Below are 8,243 nucleotides of genomic sequence, written 5' to 3'. Positions count from 1 at the left end.
ATTGCTATATGTAACCAAGTATATGCAATCTTTCCAACCTTTTATGTTAGGATGGTCTGTCATAAAACATAGATTTTTTTCACTTCTACTATAATTCCTTCTCTGACACCAAGCTGTCTGATTGACAATCATATTCCCTATCCAAAGCCTTCTATCTAAAGTAGATAACAAAAGATCTCTTGATGCCTCTGATAGATTTTGAAGGTTTTGATTTTGAACCTTGCCCATTTTAGTTGTTTGTACAGGAAGCACAGGTTAACTTCAAGGCAGGAAGCACACTGCTCATTCCTGGCCTTAGTTTATTTTGAAGACAAAATGGAATGTTTACATGTCAATTTACTCAGCTTCTTGGGCAAAGGACAGAATGCAAAGTGATCATTTCATTTTGCTTTTTCTACACATGTTATATTATTAGGTGCCAAAATTTTATTATTATTGCCATGGTCTTATGCATGTTGCAATTCATATTGCTTTTCTGACTACTTCATTTTTCATCAAGGTGAATTGGATTGAAATTGAATTAAGAAAATTACTTTGTGCTCCCAGTAGTAAGGAGCTGAGGTGGCGCAGTGGTTAAATGCAGCACTGCAGGCTACTTCAACTGACTGCAGTTCTGCAGTTCGGCTGTTCAAATCTCACCGGCTCAGGGTTGACTCAGCCTTCCATCATTCCGAGGTGGGTAAAATGAGGACCCGGATTGTTATTAGGGGCAATATGCTGACTCTGTAAACCGCTTAGAGAGGGCTTTCAGCCCTATGAAGCGGTATATAAGTCTAACTGCTATTGCTATTGCTATTATGCATTGAAGTGCAACTTTTTGTATTTGCTGAGTTGATCTTGGAAACAGTGAAGTCAAGCTTACTTTGCCTTTAGTTCTGTCCTTATTCCTTTTTATGGCCGTTGGTACCACTGTATTTAAGGGGGCATGTGGCAATCCTGGGGTTTTAACATTTTTTCCTGGCTTCTGCCTATCCTTGTAGCCTACCATTCAATTAAGTTTCATGTACAATAAGTAAAGAGACCATAGTGTGTTTTTTCTCACCTGATTCCCTTTCTTAGGATATGTCTGAGCAAAGTCTTTACCTGCTCTTTCTTCTCAACAGGCTATTTATCAGCAAAGCCATGAGTCACTCTTTCCTTCTCTTCTAGCAAATGTAAAGTTGCCATAGTTCCCTAACTCTTTCATATGTTTGCAATCAGCTATTTAAGCAAAAGACACCATTTTAAACAGCAAGCAGTCAGCTAAACCAGTCACATAGCCAATAAACATACTGACACGTTCAGGAAACATGTGACCATAATTTAAGCACTGCAACCTAGTGTGGAAATCATCTAGACCATGGGCTGACTCCATCTATGCATATCATAGATCAGGGCTGTCAAACTTGTGGCCTGTGTGCCGGATGCATTACACACTGTCCATGCCCACACCCAGTTTAACAAAGGGGAAAAAAGTCCCTGTACATCATGTAATGCTGTGATGACACAAGTTTGACACCCCTGCCACAGATCATAATTTTTCCAAAAATGTACATCCTCAAATTATATCACCTTTAGTTTAATGCTTGGACAGGTGAAGGAACAAGGAAATGACAAATAGCAACAAGATAGATAACCTCAGTTTATGTGGTGATGAGTGTATCATTAGAAAACATGAAAACACAGATTATGGGGACATCATCCTGAAGAAAATCTATGTGATTAGTAAGAGTCAAAAAAAGACTTGATGGCACACGATGGTTTGTTTATTTTTTTTTAATCTAAATTCTCTTTACATTTTAAACCAGTAGTGATTAGTGATGGAGTGATTTGCAATTGGTCAGCAGGGGTTTTTAACTTCCAATATTTCAGTAATAAAGTATTTTCTCCATTCCTAAAATAGATTTCTGAAATTTAAAAAATGAATTGGGAAAAAAGAATATCTACATGTATTGATTGTAATAATATACTTTAAGTTTGAACAGATGCAGAGCAGTCCACCTTTTTTACACAACTCTTTGTCCATTTGTGATCTTAGTTATATTTGTGGGACCTTGATAAATGACTAACAAACCAAAGCCCACCTTTGTTTGTTTGTTTGTTTGTTTGTTTAGTTTGTCAAACAAGTACAATATAACAGGTTTAAGTATAAACATGGACATGAACAAAGGAAATGAGTACAAATAAATGGGGACGGTAGGACAGGGATGGAAGGCACGCTGGTGCATTTATGCACACCCCCTTTATGAACCTCTTAGGAATGGGGTGAAGTCCATGGTAGACAGTTTAAGGTTGAAGCTGTGAGGGTTAAGGATGTAACAACAGAGTCAGGTAGAGCATTCCAGGCGTTGACCACTTTGTCACTGAAGTATTTTTCTGCAATCAAGTCCAAAACGGTTTACCTTGAGTTTGTATCTTCCCCTCTGAATAAAGTTCCAGTCCAATTCAACAACTTCCCTAATGCTGTCCTAAACTTTCTAGGATTGCTGCATCTAAGATTGCCAAGAACACAAAAATAAAGAAACAAAGAAACAACAAACTGAGAGTTCATGGAGATTTTCTTCAGGATATTCAGCTCTTGAAAATTAACAGCGCAGATACAACTAGCTTTGATTCATTGTCAAACATTGCCACCAGGTGGCTTAATAATGAATATTACTGTTAAGAGTTACTATTGACAGAAAATATTACTTTTGGCAGTTGTAAAAGCTATTAATAACATATTTTGCCACAAAGCTATTAAGAAAATATGTGGTTTGGAACAGATATTAAAATAACTTTATCTTTTCAACAGCATGAAATGAAACAATCACATTTTCCTGTCTAACATGTATACTCATTATTCAAACATATGAGATGCTGTATTCCTTTACTATTTCCCTTAAATAGAAAAATTGAGAAGATTAGAGGGGGAAATTGTGAAGATTGAGAAGATTAGGGGTGGTTTGTGGCTAATGTAAAACAAATATTCCAGGATATAAAATGGAAAGTACAGAATTGGGAATACAGAATTTTATCCTTCAAAATTCACTGAAGAAGAAGAAGAGAAAAAGAAACAGGAGGAGAAAAAAGCCAAGTTTGAAAGTCTCTGCAAGATTATGAAAGATATACTTGAAAAGAAAGTAGAGAAGGTTGTAGTTTGCAACTGACTGGTTACTTCTCCATGCTGCATTGTAACAAGTACATATGGCTGGACTGCAAACACGGAGAGGATCATGAAAGCCCAGGCTCTCAGGGACAACTCCACAATGAGTTACATGGCTGCAAAGAAACATTTGGATATAAATCCTGACCACTCTATCATTGAAACACTGAGACAGAAGGCAGAAGCAGACAAGAATAACAAGTCGGTGAAGGATCTGGTCATTCTTCTGTACAAGACTGCACTTTTGTCTTCTGGCTTCAGTCTAGAGGACCCACAGACAAATGTATCTATAGAATGATAAAACTTGGTTTGGGCATAGATGAAGATGATGCTACTACAGAGGAAACAAGCCCAGCAGTTACAAAAGAGATGCCACCACTGGAAGGAGATGATGACACTTCACGTATGGAAGAAGTGGATTAAATACCCATTTATCTGAAAGAAATGTGGATATTCCCTTTGTCCTTGGCTTTGAATAAGTTATGTTTTGTATATTAGGAATGTTAACTTGCTGAAAAATTCATGACACTTGTCTGCATTCCTTCTTTATATTTATTTTTTGAAGATGTTATTCTTTTATTTTTGTTACATTTGCTTTTTTAGGTAATGTGGGATGCCATTGAGGAAATGTCCTTTCTTGATATATAACCCTGTACATTGGCAAATAAATATTATTTGGATAGTTTATGGCAGGATTTTTGTGCTGGTGGACAGAAAAGGGGAGTAAGTGGAAAATCCAGTTCTGCAAATGTTATGGTTAAGTCTCTGAAGTTGCACAATTGAACATCTGTATCAGACAGTACCTGGTAACTAGGTATTTGGAACTGAATATTGTGGAATATTTAAAATCAGAATTCCAACCTGTTACATTCTGGCATAGTTGCTGGTAAGCTAAGAAGATCCCTATTGGTTGAGGTGCTCCTGCCGGCTGGTGGGAGAATAACAAGCGCCTGATTGGCTGTCTGTATGACAGCTAACAGTATAAATAGCTATCAGACAGGGAGCGTTTGTTCTTGTTGTGTGGTTAACTAGTTCTGTTAATAAAGCCTTGATCGTTACACAAGCCTCCTCTCATTCCTCAGTAGCTTTGAATAAAGCACTGGCGACGAGGATGGGATCGGGTTTCTAAAATACCCACCCACTGAGATCTTAGATATACTGAGGAGATTAACAAGGAAAAGAAAAAGAAATAAAAAGAAATTTTTTTCCCCTCACAACGCCATCATGTCAGCAATTCCCCCTTTTGCTGCTTTTATGCCAGACAAGGAATCTTGGGAAGCATTTCTTGAGAGATTTGAATGCTTTCTCAAGGCAAACAATTTTACTGACACTTCCTCAGACAGGAAACAATGCTATTTTTTTAAGTTCGTGTGGCCTGGAGATGTTCTCCACAGCTAGGGCTCTCGCAACATCTGTTCCCATGCACTCGCTACCATTGGAAGTCTTAATTAACAAGTTAAGAGCCCATTACATTCCAGCCCCATCTCGCATAGACCGGAGGCATTCTTTCCGAAAGTGTTTCCAGAGTGAAGGCGAGACTGTGAATCAGTTCATGGCTACTTTGCGGAATTCAGCCATACATTGTGAATTTCAGAATCTTGATGAAGCTCTATTAGAGCAATTATATGTGGAGTAAAGGACTTGTGTCTCCAAAGATGTTAATTAGCCTGTTCTCTGAGCATACTTTATAAATCTCTATGGATGAGGCTAGAGCGGCAGAACAGTCTGACAGATCTGCCGCTGAAATTCAGAGGTACCAGGCTGCCCACAACCAAGCCTTTTCTTTGGTGGCAGCCAAACACCAGTGTGATGAGGACGGAAGTGCAATGGGAGACAACAATGATATCAGTCGCCTCAGAGCAATCCAAGGGGATAAGTGGAGAGAAGTTCCTGGTCTGGCTGCCTAAGCTGTGGCGGTAATCACTTGCGTTCCAATTTCAAGTTCAAGACGGCCATCTGCAGATTCTGTAGGAAGAGGGGTCACCTATCATATGTGTGCTGTGCCACACTACCCTCCACTAAGATGGCATCACCACAATCTGGCAATCAACAGAATGGCAGACAACCCAGCAAACCCAGTGAGAAGTGTCATGTTATCAACCATGCTGCTGACTCCGAGAAGCAATCGAGACTTTAAAAAATGTACCTCACAGTACTGCTTGAAGGCACCCCATGTAAAATGGAAATTGACACTGGGTCTACTCGGTCCATTATATCATGGGGTAACCTCAAGCGGTTAATGCCTTTTGTTAGCAGTCAGAATTTGAACTCGAGTCCCTGCAAATTAAGAGACTATCAGGGAAATTACATCCAAATATTAGATTGTGGGGTTTTTTAAATTGAATATGGGTCTTTTAAAGGGCACCTGCCACTTATTGTAGTGGCTGATCCCCTGGCTACCTTATTGGGGCTTGACTGGTTTGATTCTTTAGATCTGCAGGGGTCCACGCCACGAATTATGCCACACTGACCAGGGAGTTCGAGGATGTGTTTAGTGACACACTTGGTAAATATACTGGGTCACCAATCTCCTTTAACTTAGATCCTACCATTGCCCCGATCTGTTTAAAAGCTCCTCGCATTCCTTTTGTCTTGAAAGCTAAGGTGGACGTTGAAATTGATAAATTGTTAGCCCAAGGGATACTAGAGCCTGTAGATTATGCCCATTGGGAAACCCCCATTGTGATTCCTCTTAAGTTGGATGGATCCATTAGGATCTGTGCCGACTATAAGACGAACCTAAATAGAGCACTTCAGGCTAACCCCTACCCTATTCCAGTAGTGCAGCATTTGCTGCACTCCTTGGGACAGGGTAAGCTGTTTGCCAAACTTGACCTGGCCCAGGCATATCAACAACTGACTGTTGATGATGCCACGGCTAATGCCCAAACTTTAGTAACTTTCCGGTGCAGACGCCTCCAGTTTGGCGTATGCATGACTCCGGGCATTTTTCAGAGTATAATGGAGCGAGTGCTCCAAGGTCTTCCGGGGGTAATACCCTATTTTGATGATGTTTTAATTGCGGCAGATAATCATCAGGAATTATTATCTAAATTACAGAGTGTCCGTCAGCATTTTTGCAGCGCTGGCCTAAAATTGAAAAAAAACAACAACAAATGTTTCATTGGGGCAGAATCCGTTGAATTCCTAGGGTTTCTGATAGATGCCCGAGGAATTCACCCAACTCCATCCAAAATTGAGGCCATTAAAAATGCTCCTGCCCCTATGAATAAGGCTGAACTGCAAGCCTTTTTATGGCTCTTAAATTTTTACACAATGTTTCTGCCACATAAGGCTACAGTTGCAGAGCCATTACACAGGCTGCTTGACTGTTCAGATGCCTGGAAATGGGACAGCCGTGAAGTGCATGTGTTCGCGGCTGTCAAATCGCTACTTACGTCATCCGCTGTCCTTATGCAGTACAGCGATAAATTGCCCCTTATTCTGGCTTGCGATGTGTCCCCTTATGGTATTGGGGCTGTTTTGAACCACTGATGCCCTAATGGGACAGAGGCACCAATTGCTTATTTCTCTTGAACCTTGTCCAAGGCTGAGAGAAATTGTAGTTACTTAGATAAAGAGGCTTTGGCAGCCATATCTGGAATCAAGCGATTCCATAACTATCTCTATGCCCACCATTTTTTGCTCCTTACTGACCACAAACCCTTGTTATGGATTCTAGCTGGCGACCACCCTACTCCAGGCATCCTTTCCCCACGCATGTCGCGGTGGACTGTTTTTTTGGCGGCTTATTCTTACCAACTTGAATACCGTCCTGGTAAGAACCTGGGGCATATGGATGCCCTCAGCTGCTGCCTTTTGCCATCCTTAAACCCCGATACAGCTCTGGCCGTGGCAGTCCTCTTAATAGAGGACTTAGAGTTGCCTCTAATGGCCACTGATATAGCCATTCACTTTAAGCAAGACCCAGTTCTTTCCAAGGTGCTGGATTGGACACGCAGGGGGTGGCCTAGGGACAAACTGTCTGATGAGTTCCTTCCATATTTTAGACGGTGTCTGGAACTTTTGGAACTAAACTATTGCTTGTTATGGGGCAGCAGGGTGGTCGTTCCACCTTCGCTCTGCAATATGGTGTTAGACTACCTCCAAAAGGGCCATCCAGGCATAGTGTGGATGAAATCCATAGCCCACAACTATGTCTGGTGGCCCAATCTTTATAAGGAAATTGCTGGGTGAGTCGGCAGCTGTCAGCCATGTCAGTTATCCTGACCGGCTTCTCCAATTGCATCGCCAAGGGAATGGGAATTGCATCGTGGACCGTGGTCCTGCATCCATGTGGACTTCGCGGGCCCGGTCCAAGGGCAAACCATCTTAGTTGTAGTGGACGCATTTTCCTTTTGGATAGAATTGGTGCCTATAAAATCAACTACTTCAGAGAACATAGTAAGGGCCCTGCAGTGCCTGTTTGTTACTCATGGATTGCCAGACACATTGGTGTCTGACAATGGGCCCCAACTAATATCAGCAATTTTCCAAGCCTTCTTGGCAAGATTGGGTATTACGCATATCCTGGTGGCCCCTTACCATCTGGCCAGCAATGGCAGGGCTGAGTGGGCAGTTCAGTCAGCCAAGGAGTTGCTGTCGAGAATGGTCCCTGGTAAATTAGTGGAGAAAATAACTAACTACCTAGCAATCCAACATTCTACTTCCTGTCCAGTATCTGGCAAAAGTCCTGCTGAATTATTAATGGGACGGTGATTATGGACATTGCTAGACCAATTGCATCCTACATATGAAATGGACGCCCCACATGTTGAAATAGGTCACACTAGAAGTTTCATTCCTGGGGATAGAGTTTATGCCCACAACTGCCACAGGGATCCCAGATGGGTGCCCAGAGTTATCACGCATGTAACCGGGCCCTGTTCTTATAGGGTCTGACTAGATGATGGACACCAGTGGCGCCACCACATAGATCAATTGCGGCGCCAGGTCCTGCAACATCAATCTGCAGATGAGTTACTTCCAAATAGCGTTCAACAATGACCCTAACAAACCTTGGTTGCTGCCTACCAGCAAGACCCAATTCTTCAACCCTGGTGATGTTCGGAGGCGTTCTCGTCAGGTGGCTTACCTGATAGTTCCAACAATAGCAATA

General features: G+C 41.6%; 1 pseudogene; it reads left to right on the top strand.

The window, feature by feature from the left end:
- The first annotated feature begins 1,589 nt into the window (after nt 1-1,589).
- On the top strand, nt 1,590-3,795 carry LOC116506217 (annotated as a pseudogene).
- The last annotated feature ends 4,448 nt before the right edge of the window (nt 3,796-8,243 follow it).

This window comes from Thamnophis elegans, chromosome 3, assembly GCF_009769535.1.
Source record: "Thamnophis elegans isolate rThaEle1 chromosome 3, rThaEle1.pri, whole genome shotgun sequence".
Lineage (NCBI taxonomy): Eukaryota > Metazoa > Chordata > Lepidosauria > Squamata > Colubridae > Thamnophis > Thamnophis elegans.
The sequence above is the reverse complement of the archived record's forward strand: the minus strand, read 5'-3'. Positions and strand labels throughout refer to the sequence as shown.